The sequence below is a fragment of the Meriones unguiculatus genome, chromosome X, assembly GCF_030254825.1.
Source record: "Meriones unguiculatus strain TT.TT164.6M chromosome X, Bangor_MerUng_6.1, whole genome shotgun sequence".
Classification (NCBI taxonomy): Eukaryota; Metazoa; Chordata; class Mammalia; order Rodentia; family Muridae; genus Meriones; species Meriones unguiculatus.
This window is the reverse complement of record NC_083369.1, coordinates 115,417,178-115,427,905: the sequence shown is the minus strand read 5'-3', so window position 1 is coordinate 115,427,905 and position 10,728 is coordinate 115,417,178. Positions and strand designations below refer to the sequence as shown.

The 10,728-nt window shown below is 39.7% G+C and overlaps 1 pseudogene; it reads left to right on the top strand.

Annotated features, from left to right (window-relative positions):
- Positions 1–2,003: 2,003 nt before the first annotated feature.
- Positions 2,004–10,728, top strand: part of LOC132649906 (COP9 signalosome complex subunit 5-like) — a 68,835-nt pseudogene continuing 60,110 nt past the window's right edge.

Sequence of the window (10,728 nt, the reverse complement as noted above, 5' to 3'; positions counted from 1 at the left end):
CTCAATCTGTACTTTAGAACAACAGTAATAAAAACTTTATAGTACTGGCAGAGAAACAGTCTGGAGGATCAACACAATCAAATAGAAGACCCAGAAATAAACACACACACCTACAGATATTTGATTTTTTACAAAAATCCAAAACCATACAATGGAAAAATGATAGCATCTTCAACAAATGGTTCTGGCTTAACTAGATAGCTACATGTAGAAAAATGTAAATAGATCCATACTTATGACCCTGCCCAAAACTAAAGTCCCAGTGCATCAAAGACCTCAACATAAAACCAGACACACTAAATCTGTAAGAAGATAAAGTGGGGAAGATCCTTGAACTCATTGGCATAGGAGTCAACTCTTAAACACAACATCAACAACACAGGCTCTAAGATCAACAGTTAATAAATGGGACCTCATGAAACTGAAAAGGTTCTGTGAAGCAAAGAACACTGTCATCAGAACAAAATGACAACCTACAGATTGGGAAGGATCTTCACCAACCCTCTATCTGACAGAGGGCTAATATCCAGAATATATAAAGAACTTAAGAAGTTAAACACCGGGAGAATCCAAGATAGGGGCGACCAGCATGCACCATATTCAGTGGAGCTGAAACTCTGAATTGGTGATTCTAGGGGCTGTAGAACCCAAAACAATGTTAGAAGAGTCCGGGGAGAAGGGAGACAAATCCTGATCTGAGTCCAATAGGATACAGGTCGTCAGAGAACATCTCCGTGGACTTCACCTGGGGAATCGATTCCCAGGCACTTCCCTATAATGGGTGGAAGCAGAAGTGGAGGTAGCCAAGCCTGCAGCAGAGGAAGCAGCGGAGGTACCACAGCAAACATGGAGGCAGCAGTGGAGGCACCACAACTAGCAGCTGAAGCAGAGGAAGCACCCCGCAGTGCAAACAGCTTGCCTAAACACAGTGCTACCTGTTCCAAGCACAAATCCTCCTCCTTGAGATTTGAGACTGAGAACACTCAAACCCCTGGCATTTTCCCCAGGAACTCTGATCACCAGCCTTGCCTGAGGGGGAGGAGGCAGAGGAAGCACATAGCGCTTCCCAAATCAGAGAGCACAGCACAGCCTGCTGTGCTCACAGCTTCTAGCACAGAGCAGAGAGCTGGGCACACAGAGCCCACAACAGAGTACTTGTCCAACCTGCAGTGTCAGCCACAGACCTCATAGTCCAGCCTGCAGAGCCTTCCAAAGATTGGAGACCACTGGCTATTCAGGAAACCTGCACAGGCGCTTTGTGTCCACAATCTGTGCTTGCTAACACCATTAGCATCCACATCCCCTCCTGTGCTTCCTCCCAACCCCCATATCCCAGGTACCTACACTCTCTAGCACTACCCTTCAAGACACACTTACACATGCATGGGAGCACGCACACACACACACACACACACACACACACACACACACACACTTACTCCCCCGCAATAACGAATCTGTGCCAGCAGCTTTTCCTCTCTCAGGTACAACTGAAGCAACAACACACACTCTCAAAACACTGGACTTCCCTGATCTTCCTGAAGAATATTCCAGACACCAGAGAAAGACAGTTCCAGTCTGAAGTTCAGACTCAAGGAAAAGACAGTGAAGATCACATATAAGCAAATGGACAAAGGTAGGAGTAAGAACTCACCCAACAAAAATCAAGACACCATGGCCCCACCAGCAACCCCCAAGCTGTCATTGAGTAGCAAGTTGTTCAGTTTCCATTTATGTACAGGCTTTTTGCTGTTTCTCTTGTTGGTGAGGTCCAGCTTTAAACCATGATGGTCAGATAGGATACAAAGGATTATTTCAATCTTCTTGTATCTGCTGAAGCTTGCTTTGTGACAAACTACATGGTCTATTTTGGAGAATGTTCCATGAGGTGCAGAAAAGGTATACTCTTGGTTTTGGGTGCAAAGTTCTGTAGACATCTATTAGGTCCATTTGATTTAGGGCCTCTGTAAGTGCCCTTTTTTCCCTGTTTTACTTGTGAACGGATGACCTGTCCCTTGGTGAGAGCGGAGCGTTGAAGTCTCCCACTATTAAGGCTTCCAATCAATGTGTGATTTCAGCTTTAATCATGTTTCTTTTACAGATGTAGGTGATCTTTTATTTGGGGCTGAGATGTTCAAAATTGTGATGTTCTCCTGTTGGAATTTTCCCTGATGAGAAGGAAGTGCCCCTCCTCATCTTTTTTGATTAATTTTGGTTGAAAGTCTATTTTATTAGATATTGGGATCGCTCCCTCAGCTTGTTTTCTGGGTCCATTTGCTTGATAAACATTGTTCCAGCCCTTTACTCTGAGGTAGTGTTTATCTTTTTTGCATAGGTGTGTTTCTTGGATGCAGCAGAATGCTGCATCCTGTTTGCACAACCGTTCTGTTAGTCTGTGTCTTTTTATTGGAGAGTTGAATCCATTGATGTTGATAGATAATAGTGACCAATGACCGATAGTTCCTTTTATTGTAGAGTTGGTGGTCTTACTATGATTCATTGCGGGTTTTTTTTTTCTTTTAATTATTTTGGGAAATTATCTGTACACTATTTTTTCTTTAGTGTAGTTGTTTTCATTGGATTGGAGTTTTCCTTCTAATATCTTCTGTAGGGCTGGGTAGCTGTGTAGATATTGCTTCAATTTAGTTTTATCATGGAATATTTTGATTTCTCCATCTATTTTGATTGAAAGCTTTGCTGGGTATATTAGTCTGAGTTGACATCTGTGTTCCCTTAAAGACTGCATGATTTCTGTCCAGACCCTTCTGGCTTTCATAGTTTCTGATGAGAAGTCTGTTGTGATTTGGATTGGTCTACCTTCATATGTTACTTGGCCTTTTTCCCTTTGTTTTGTAGGTTTAGTGTTTTGACTATGATGTGACATGAAGTATTTCTTTTCTGGTCTAGTCTCTTTGGTGTTCTGTAGGCTTCTTGTATGTTTATGGACATCTCTTTCTTTAAGTTGGGAAATTTTTCTTCTATTATTTTCTTAAAAATATTTTCCAGTCCTTGGAGCCTTGAGTCTTCTTTTTAATCTATTCCTGTTATTCTTAGGTTTCATCTCTGCAATTAAAAACAATCCTACTCAACAATTAAAAACAAGGAAATTATGAAATTTGCAGGCAAATTTTGGGACCTAGAAACGATCATTCTGAGCGAGGTATCCCAAAAGCAGAAAGACACACATGGTATATACTCACTTATATAGACCTATAAGATAGGATAAATATACTGAAATCTTTACACCTAAAGAAGATAAACAAGAAAGAAGACCAAGGGTTAGATGATCAATCCTCACTTAGAAAGACAAATGGGATGGACCTTGGATGTAGGAGACAACAAGTAACAGGACAGGAGCCTACCACAGAGGGCTTCTGAAACACTCTACCTAGCAGTGTATCAAAACAGAAATTAAGACTCATAACCAAAATTTGGGCAGAGTGCAGGGAATCATATGAAATTAGGGGGAGTTAGTAAGACCTGGAGAGGACAGGAGCTCCACAAGGACCATATATATCTGGGCACAGGCGTCTTTCATGAGACTGTTTCTCCAACCAAGAACCATGTATGGATATAACCTAGAACCCCTTTTCGGATATAGCTCATGGTAGCTCAGTATCCAAGTGGATTCTATATTAAGGGGAACAGGGACTATTTCTGACATGAACTCAATGGTGAGCTCTTTACACACACACACACACACACACACACACACACACACACACACACACACACATACACACACCCTCAAGGGAGGAACAACCTTGCTAGGCCACAGTAGGGGACATTGCAGCCAGTCCTGAAGAGACCTGATAAACTAGGGTCAGGTGGAAGGGGAGGAGGTCCTCCCCTATCAATGGATTTGGAAAAGGGCATGGAGGAGATGAGGGAGGGAGTGTGGGATTGGGAGGGAATAAGGAAGGGGTCTACGGCTGAAATAGAAAGTAAATAACCTGTGATTAATATAAAAAAATTAAAATTTTTAGAAAATAATAAAATTTAAAAAAGAAACTTAAAAAAAAGAAGTTAAACACCAGCAAATCAAGTGATCCAATTAAAAAAAATGGATTTCAAATCTAAACAGAGAATTCTCTGTAGAGGAATATCGAATGGCAGACAAACACTTAAAGAAATCCTCAACCTCATTATCCATCAGGGAAATGCAAATCAAAATGACCCTGAGATTTCACCTACACCCATCAGAATGGCCAAGACCATAAACTCAAGTGACAACACATGCTGGAGAGGCTGTGAAGAAAAGGGAACCCTCCTCCACTTCCATTGGGAATGTAAACCTGTACAACCACTCTGGAAATTCAATTTGGCACATTCTCAGTCAACTAGGAATAACTCTTCCTCAAGATCCATCCATACCACTCCTAGGCATGTATCCAAAATACACTCAACTATACAACAAGAACATTTGCTCAACAATGTTCGTAGAAGCTCTATTCATAATAGCCACAATCTGGAAATAATGTAGGTGCCCCTCGATGGAGGAATAGATACAGAAATTGTGGTACATTTACACAATGGAATACTACACATCTATTAAAAACAAGGAAATCATGAAATTTTCAGGCAAATGGTGGGAACTATAAAAGATCATCTTGAGTGAAGTAACCCAAAGAAAAAAATATACTCTATACAATGTTATTTTTAATTTTTTAAAAATTTTAATTAATTTATTTTTTAATTAATTACACTTTATTCACTTTGTATCCCAGATGCAGCCCCTACTTTGTCCTCGTCTAATCCCACCCTCCCTCCCTCATCTCCTCCCATTCCCCTCCACAAGTTTACTGATAGTGGAAAACATCCTCCCCTTCCATCTGACCCTAGCATATCAGGTCTCATCAGGAGTGGCTGCATTGTCTTCCTCTGTGGCATGGTAAGGCTGCTCCCCACTCAAGGGAAGAGCGGGGTGCGTTCATGTCAGAGACAGTCCCTGTTCCAATTACCAGGGAACCCACTTGAATAATGAGGTTCCATGGATTACATATCTGCAGGAGTTCTAGGTTATCTCCATGCATGGGCCCAGGTTGGAACATCAGTCTTGGAAAAGACCCTTTTGCCCAGATCCTTCAGTTCTGCTGCTCTCTTTGTGGAGTTCCTGTCCCCTCCTACCACTGAGGTCCTTCATCTCCCCCTTCTTTCACAAGACACTCTGCACTCTGCCCAAAGTTTGGCCAGCAGTCTCAGCATCTGCTTTGATACCCTGCTGGGTAGAGTCCTTCAGAGGTCCCCTGTGGTAGGCTCCTGTCCTGTTCCCTACACTCACCCTCTTCTGACGTCCATCTTGTTTGCCTTTCTGAGTGATTATTAATGATTTTATCCAGGATCCTCCTTCTTGCTTAGCTTCTTTGGGTGTACAGATTTTAGTATGTTTATCCTATATTCTAAGTCTAATATCCACTTTTAAGTTAGTGAAAAAATTTATTTATGTTTTTAGTTTGCATTTTCTGAATCAGCAGAGCCTAACCCCTCTTCTAGAGCCTGCTTCCATTCCCCTCTTAGAAAGTTTCTTTAACTGAATTGTCTCTCCAGGGAGTGTAAGGGATAACTTATGATGTCATGTTCTCAACATGATTATTTTCATAAATTTCATAATTCTGCCTTGAACCTGGTGACTACATGCACCTTGTTGCAGCTATAAGTGACTTCCAAACTGAGGAGCACAGCTGTTTTCAGAAATCAAATTTACAAGCCAGTGATTAAAAAAAAAAAATGAAGGGAAAGAAGGCACTCCATAAACACTTTTTTAAATCACTTTTTTCCTGAAACTGTTTTAGAGACACACCAAGTCGTACTAGTTTTCTAAAATACCACTACAACAATTCACAGAAGTCAGGAAATTTAAAGGCTATTTAGCTCCTACACAAATCCCACAAATCCATGTATCTTTGGGACTGAATACAAGTCAAAAGATTTTTCATGGAGCTGCTTGTTTTAAGGAGAGTAAAGAAAACTCACCAAAGGATGCTGTCTAAACTCTCTCACTATTTTCAGGTGTTTTGTTTTGGTAGCAAAGCTGGCTTTAATTGGCATTATTCAATTTTCAAAGTATTTATTGAGTACTTACCGTGGCCTAGCACTGGATTAAAAATTTTCATGTCGTTTAATAATCATGGCAGTCCAGTACTGTACTTTCATTCCTTTTCTGTAAATAGGGAAATAAACAAATGCATTCAGAAATTCACCTCATTATCATACTACAGTAATGAACTCAGGAGCACCAAACTGAATATCACCTCTGAACAGTTAAACTGTTGACTGGCATTAGGAAACTGAAGTATCTAAACTTACCTACCTGTAAGATAAAAGTAAATCTAGCTATTGATGACGTTATGAAGATTAGATGAGGTAATTTATTTAAAGCTTCTAGATGAGCCATATGCAATGAGCCATAGTATTGATTGTCTTTCTCTCTTTTCCCTGTAAACAGGGGAGCCAAATTTTTAACTTATGTTTTGATTTCCAAGATGGTCTCTGTTCTTTCAGCTTGTGGTTGCAATTTAATTAATAAATCAATAAATTTAGGTCATAAAGTTAGAACTGAGAACATAATCAAAGCTATGATGATTACATGTTAATGGAGATAAAAAGACCTATCGAGTTGATCATATTATTCCTTCGCTTCAATAGGATATTAAAGTTTACTTCGTAATCTTCACTTTCCCTGGGGGCCAGAGATGATGATGACCCGTGAAGCTATTTCCAAGTGCTTGTAGTTGCTGTTTTCTTTTTCCCCCCATTCTACCGTCCTCTTCCATTACTACAGATCCCTTCAGTATTTATTTATTTTCATAAAAAATCTTTTGAAATTGTACATTATGTAAGAACCTTGATTGTACTGTGATTTTGTTTTATAGTCAGCATTACTTTAAATACTGCAAAATCTCAACATTGGCTCTACTGAAAATCGTGATGCATGCCAGATCAGGAGGCAACCTGGAAGTGATGGGCTTGGTGCTTGGTAAAGTGGACAGTGGGACCATGATCATCATGGGCAGTTTTGTTTTGTCTGTAGAGGTCACTGAAACCAAAATAAATTCTCAGGCTGCCACATATGAGGAAATGGCTGCAAACACAGAAAATGACAAACAGGTAAAAATATGGTTTCTTAGAACTTAGTAACTCTTAAGAATCTCAAGATGACTTTTGGGTTTCTGAGCTTAAAACTGTCCTTTTCACATTAAAATTTACAATTAAAATTGAATAATTTTCATGTAAAGTATTAAAAATCTTGTGAAGTTTATAGTACTAGGTTGGAGGAAGGAGTCCTTCTCAATTAAATTTTCATAGTCAGTGTCAGTTGTGTTTAAAATTGAAAAAAAATGTAGGCTTGGCATTCATGAGCCCAGAGTTCAATATCTCCAGAATCCCTCAACACTGGAAAAAAAAGAAGAAATTTAGGAATTAACTATTCCTTAGTAGAGTGAATCTAATTTTTTCAAAGTTATTTTATTTATATATTTATTTATTACAATTTATTCACTTTGTATTCCAGCTGCAGCCCCCTCTCTTGTCCCAGTCCCACCAACCTTCCCTCATCTCCTTCTATGTCCTTTCCCTATTCACCTGATAGGGGAGTAACTTCTCCCATTCTAACTGACCCTAGAGTATCAGGTCTCATCAAGGCTGACTGCATCATCTTCCTCTGTTGCCTGGCAAGGCTCCACCCACCAAGGGAATGTGATCAGAGAGCCTGCCACTGTGTTAATGTCAGAGACAGCCCCTGCACCCTTTGCTAGGGAACCCACTTGTATACTGAGCAGCCAATTGGCTTTCTCTAAACAGGGCTTCTAGGTCCTCTCTATGAATGGTCCATAGTTGGAGTATAGGTCTCTACAGTCCCTGCTCAGCCAAGGAATTTTGACAATGTTTTCCTCCTTGTGGAGTTCCTGTCCCCTCCAGGTCTTTCTATCTCCCTCTTCTTTCTATCTCTTTTTTCTTAATAATTCTGCCACTTTTCCCAAAATTTGGCTATGAGTTTAAGTTTCTCCTTCAATATCCAGGTAGGTAGAGTCTATCCGAGGTCCCTGGTGGACCTCCTGTCTTGTTCCTTCTACTACTTTCAAATCAATACTGTTTGCCCTTCTGAATGTGGATTAAGCATCTTCCCTAGGGTACTCCTTGTTGTTAAGCTTCTTTAGGGCTATAGATTTAGTATGTTTATCCTATATTATATGGTTAATATCCGCTTATAAGTGAGTATATAACATTTGTGTCTTTCTGCTTCTGGGTTATCTCACTCGGGATGATCTTTCCTCGTTCCCATCATTAGCCTGCAAATTGTATGATTTCCTTGTTTGAATTACTGAGTACTGATCCATTGTGTAAATGTACCACAATTTCGGCATCCATTACTTCATGAGAGACATCTAGGTTGTTTCCAGATTCTGGCTATTACGAATAGAGCTGCTACAAACGTGGTTGAGCAAATGTCGTTAGTGAGTGGTGGGGTATCTTTTGGATATATGCCTAGGAGTAGTATAGCTGGATCTTGAGGTACCATTATTCCTAAATTTTGGCATAAGCACCAGATTGATTGCCAAAGTGATTGTACTAGGTTACATTCCCACCAACAGTGGAGGAGGGTTCCACTTTCTCCATATCCTCTCCAGCATGCATCATTCCTTAAGCTTTTTATCTTAGCCATTCTGATGAGTGTGAGGTGAAATCTAATGGACTAGGCTATTTTCTTCCTTAAGTTACTTATATACTTACACAGAACAAGATCAAGATTTTTTGTTCAATTTTTTAAGTATGTTGTATGTGATATGCATCTATGTGCAGATATGTTTTATAATCTACAGCATATTCCTGTGAAGGTATATAAGATGTTAGTGATAATGTCTGGGCTGAGAAAGAGATAGATGAGGGAAAAGGTATAGAAAGAGAGTGTATAGCCTTGATCTGTTACCTTGATAATGTTACACTGCATGCATGTGTGTCTTTTCAGAAATTCTTTAGCTTCAAAGAAGCATGTGCTTCACACTGCTACTAGACCACAGTGCTTCATAAAACCTGTAAATGACAATATCTGAGATTCTACCACACCTCAAGCAAGCTTTTTCTTTCATGTGTTAAGGTGGCCACCTTGAAAATGCAATTAGCTTATACCAGAGCTACCCAGGTTAAAGCTCTTGGCTCTCTGGGATTGATGTTAGTAGGCAGATGCTTAACTTGCACTCCCAGTAACCATTCATGGCAGTGGTGGTAAGTGCATTAAAAAAAAAACAAAACAAAACAAAACAAAAAAGTGTCTCTGCTTTAGCAAAGAACCCTAGTTTGATTCTTATCACCCACATGAAGGCTTACAACCTAGATCCAGGGTATCTGAAGCCTTTCTCTGACCTCCAAGGACACGAGATAAGACATATATTCAAGGTATATACATAAGGTAAAAATAAATAATCGAATGAATGAATGAGGGTCTCATGTGTTTCAGGTTGGTCATTACCTCCTGAAATTGAACTACTGATTCTCCTATTATGTGCTTAGCATACTAGGACTATAAGTGTAGAGTACCACATTTTTTAGCATTTTTTATTTCAGTTTTAAATTTTTTTGTTTGTCTTCCTTCTTGTACGTTTGTATCAGGAGCTGGGGGAGAGATATGCACATGCTATGACCCATGTACGTAGGTGAGAAGACAGCTTGTTGGGATCCATTTTCTCTTTCCACTATGTCGGTCTCAGGGACCAAATTCAGGTCCTCAGGCTTGACAGTAGGCACTTTTACCCATAGGACTATCCTAGTGGCTCCACTTTTTTTTTGTTTCATTTTACTTTTGTTTTTATGGTGTCAAGGTTTCATATGCTATTTAAGAGTTCTCTCTACCATTAAGCTATATCCTCAGTCCTCTAGCTTCAGTAAATATTTAAAAATTTGTATCTTTATGAGTGTTTGCACATTATCTTTGTGCACCACACACGTGCTTGGTGCCTGTAGGGTCCAGAAGTAGCAGTGGGATACCCTGGAATTGGAGTTAGATGTGATTGGAGGCCACCATGTGAGTGCTGGGAACCAAACCCATGTCCTTCTGCCAGAGCAGCAACTACCCTTAACTACTGAGCTATCCCTCCAACCTATATAAGTTTTGTATGGGTTTAATTTTGTTTTGTTTTGTTACTGTTTTTGGCACAGAGTCTCTCTGTTATGTAGCTCTGTCTATCCTAGAACTGGATATGTTGCCCAGGCTGTCCTTGAACTCCCAGACAGCCTCTGCCTGAGTGCTCAGGTTAATGCCATATACCACCACATCAAGCTTGTTTTTTTTTTTCTTTTTTTGTGTGTGTGTGTGTTTTAAGTTCTTCAGAAAGATTTGCTAAAGAAAGAATACTGAAAAATTAAAACACTGTGATAAAGGTTTAAGCTCTGGTGTCTTAACCCTCTTGCACCTCACACTTCACTCCTGTGATATGAAGTTAAATCATAGAACCCATGTCATCTTCTTTGCTCTGCATAGGCATTTAATCAGGGTGGACTGAACTGGAGAAGCAGAAATGGCTAAGACCTGTGTTCTTCTATGTCCAGGGTGCTTTAGATGCAATCTGGATTTTATTAGGAGGAAACTAATAGTTGTTTATCTATTAAAGTATTTGGGTAAGGGAGGGAAGATTCTCAGTTGATTTGTTTGTTTCAAAAATATGTCCTTGTTGAGTAGCATGCACAGCTTAAATAATAATAAATACTCTTTGATGATATGGTAAATAAATCTAA